The sequence below is a fragment of the Dermochelys coriacea genome, chromosome 9 (genome assembly GCF_009764565.3).
Source record: "Dermochelys coriacea isolate rDerCor1 chromosome 9, rDerCor1.pri.v4, whole genome shotgun sequence".
NCBI lineage: Eukaryota > Metazoa > Chordata > Testudines > Dermochelyidae > Dermochelys > Dermochelys coriacea.
Genome location: NC_050076.1, coordinates 24154255 through 24157926, shown reverse-complemented (window position 1 = coordinate 24157926; position 3672 = coordinate 24154255). Strand labels below are relative to the sequence as shown.

At 38.9% G+C, this 3672-nt stretch overlaps 1 long non-coding RNA gene across 1 annotated transcript; it reads left to right on the top strand.

Annotated features, from left to right (window-relative positions):
• The first annotated feature begins 511 nt into the window (after positions 1–511).
• On the top strand, positions 512–3299 carry LOC119861580. The gene is made up of 2 exons (XR_005294949.2): positions 512–622; positions 2861–3299. It is a non-coding gene; the product is annotated as an uncharacterized LOC119861580 (long non-coding RNA).
• Positions 3300–3672: the final 373 nt, after the last annotated feature.

Sequence of the window (3672 nt, the reverse complement as noted above, 5' to 3'; positions counted from 1 at the left end):
AAAAGAATGGACTTTGTGGAGACTCAAGCACTGACACACCATCATGAGGGATGGAGATAATTTGTTTGTTCATCAATAATGGTGCCCCAATGACCATGTGATGGTCATGGGAGTGATGATGATGATAACCTTAGCTGTGTTTTTTTCCACCGTTTGTTTAAGCACTGAGAGGTTTATCTCTGAAATCTTTGGATAAAAAGTGGGGTTTGATATTTTTTCTCATTAGCAGTTATTTATGCATACATACACATCAAGGGTGAGATTTTCAAACCTCTTAGCATTGTCTAACTCTTCTCCCACTGAAGTTAAAGGTGAAACTACGATTGATTTCAATGGCAGCAGAGTTAAGCCAATGATAAGTTCTATTAAAAATACCACCCTAAATCTTCTAGAGCACCTTTCAGGGCCTTCTATGGCTCCAAGGGGGATAAAGTCCTCCTTTTGCACAGTGTGGGGGACCGCTTTTTCCCTGAGATTTCTTTCAGTAATATTGTATGAAAGGCAATGGGTTTCTTTCTTTCAGCTCCCCACAGTCACCTGAACTCCATTGATTTCAGTGGACTTACACTGGCAAAAACTGAAGTAACAGTGGCTAATCAGGCCTGATACCCTCCTTGATCAGGTAGGACTGCATAGACAGCAAAGCACTAGTTGTCATAGTACCAAATCCTCTGGAAAATCTGATCAGGTTGATGTTTTGGGGGTTTTTTTCCCTGTCATCTCTGAACTTTTACCTCTGTTTTCCGGGTCATTGTAGTCCTACTTCCCCCACCCCTTTTGGGGCTGGGTTTTTCCTTTAAATGTGTTTTTGCTGTTTTTCTGCCCAAGTCTCTAGACTGTTACTGCTCTGCTGTATATTGTTGAGTTTATTTTCTTAACTTGAAAGAAAAAAATTTAAATATTAGAGGATAAGTGCCAATTTTCAGGAAAAGGTTGCACCCTTAGTACAAGATTGAACTAGTATCCTCTTCTCCTATAGTAATACCCAGCAGCTTCACAAACATTTGGCATAAAGCCAATCTCAATCTTCATTTGTCCATTTGAATTTCTCTTGTCAACTTTGTTTTTTTTTTTTTTTTTTTTTTTTTTTTTTTTCTCCCCAACCTTCTCTCTCACTCCCCTCCCTTGTGGAAAGTTTCATGAATCTACATAATTTGATTGATTAAAAATAGTGAAAATTTTCTAATCTTTTATCCCCAATTCCTAGTCTGTTTCCAAAATTACTTGTTTCTGCTGCATCTGTTCCTCATAACTTCAACAGCTGATGCGTCATTAACCCTGAATGCCCATTGATTTCTATAATGTGTTAAGTATATCACATATATTAATACTTGAAATTAGTGTCTTGTTTCTTGTAAATGAAACATTTTAATTTGGAATTTGTCTAAACTTGTTTTTCCCTCTGTCTCAGTCTCAGATGATGGGATGCTCTTCAATAGGAAAAAAATTCCCTTCTGCTTCATGGCAATCAGAGGTTAATTTAGGTGGTACTTCAATCAGCAAGGCTTGAATCGGGAGAGTCCCCCTCATTCCCTTACATTGTGTAGATGTGCCATATGCCATCATTACCTAGTCAATTGCTCATGTTCAGTAGCTGGCTCTATTTGCTAAATGAGCTGCTTCTGTGAGTACCTAAGGGATACTGGTGCATCTAAAGAGTTGGCCACGTAAAAGCATAGTTTTTGCTAGAATGTTGAAATCTTAAAAGGAAAATCTCATTTTTTTGCAATACAGTAGAATAATCTTAGGTAGCACTGATCAGATGGAAACAAATATGCCAATCTTGATTATTAGCAGCTTGTAGGGATACATCAAGCTGGTACATATTCACTTTCATTTCAGTGCTTTAAATTTCAGCATAAAATTAATTGCCTTAAATTTAAGCACAGTTCAAAGCATTAAAATTTATGAGACTGACTCGTTTAGCAGCCATAGGAAGCTGCATGTGACACGAAGAAACTGCCACACAGCAGGAAGCTTAGACTAACAGGAACCAATTCCTTTTTGAAATTGTGTATAAGCTGTTAGACCACACCATTTGTACCATTTAATGTGAGCGGGCCTGAGTTTTGCACTCAGATCCACGGCGTGACTCTCTCATTGACTTAGATGGGAGTTGTATTCGTAAATCTGACAATACCAAATGGACCTATCAGACATGCCATTTAACCTTTGTTTAGCCTAGTCCCTGGCAAGCCATGTACTGCCTCTTCCATGGAGATCATCTGAATCATACAGGCTTGGTGTTTCAAGGAGCAGGCTGGGTGGATTCTGCTCTTTTTTTAAAGTTGTCTGTCGGCAATAACAAAGTGAACAGATGGATATTGTCATCCCCTAAATATTGGGGTAGCTTTAATGACTACTGGTGACCTAGGGCAGAGTTTTTGTTTTTAAAAAAACCTACTTTGAAAAAACTTTTTTTGAGGATTTCTGGCTCACCCAAGAATCTCCACACAGTGTGACTCCATTAGAGCAGAAATACACCTGCATATTTTTCCCCCCTTTAAGAATACAAAAACAAACAATAGGGAGGTCTATACTTCAAAATATTACAGGTCCTAATGCCCATTAAGTGTTTTAAGGATTTCACTCTGCACCTGTCGATTAATTTCTCTGGAGGGAGTTTACCCATATGAGGCCAAATCTGAAATTCTAGTGCAGGCCCATCTCTATTCATCAGATATCCCTGTAACTTGGCTAGTGCCATCCCTGAATTCACCCCAAATTAATCAAATACTGCCAGAGGATAATCTGCTGATCTAGTCAAGGGCGGAATGCCTATGGTGTACCTGTGCTATGTCTATTTACTAACCAGCCACCAGACACTCTCCAGTATTTCAATATTTTTGTTGTTTTGTAGCCTGTGGTGCCACCCCTGAGTGCAGCAAATGATTGATTTAGCTGATGTCAGAAGAAACAACATATTGATAGAGAGTGGAAGAAAAGGGAACGTATAAAAGAAGACAGACTTGGTTTTGTTCTACCTGCATTCACCGCACACTAGCTATTCTACCAAAAGTCTCTAATCAGTCAATTTTACCCATTGACGCTGTATGAATTTTTCACTGTGATCCAGCTTCAGTCTAAAGTATCTGGTATCTTCCTATTGCTTCCTCACCTACTTCCAAAAAGTCAATAACTACCAGTGAGGTGAGATTAAAAATAATATACAAGCCAGGGCCTGGGCCATGGTTAAATCACAGACAGGACATCCTTGAAAGACCATGAACTTCAATAGATTTTCTCCAGATCCATGTCTATTTATTTCATGCTGTGTAATTTCTTATCTTCTCCAGCCTGTGTCTGGGATTTTAGATGGCTTTGTCCCAGATGCAGAAGCCATAAGTGTCTCTCTTATCATAGAACTGGCGTGACCTCAGCTATGAGGACAATGAGGATGTGAGCCTTCTCTCATTTTTTTTCTCATCATATTTAAGTAGAGTTAGCTGCTTACAGATTGTCTAATGAATTGTTTTTTTTCCTCGGTCCCCACATCTTTAGGGTTTGATCTGATGGGGAATTGGGGGGAAATGTAGGTTTCCTTGTTGAAATAAAATTACCGGTAATTAGTTTACACTATGCTATAACTCCATTTTTCTAAAGCATCTCTAGCATCCACAACCTTTGGCTAAAAGGGCACCGATGAGCATCTTTTGATCTAGTTTCTCAAGC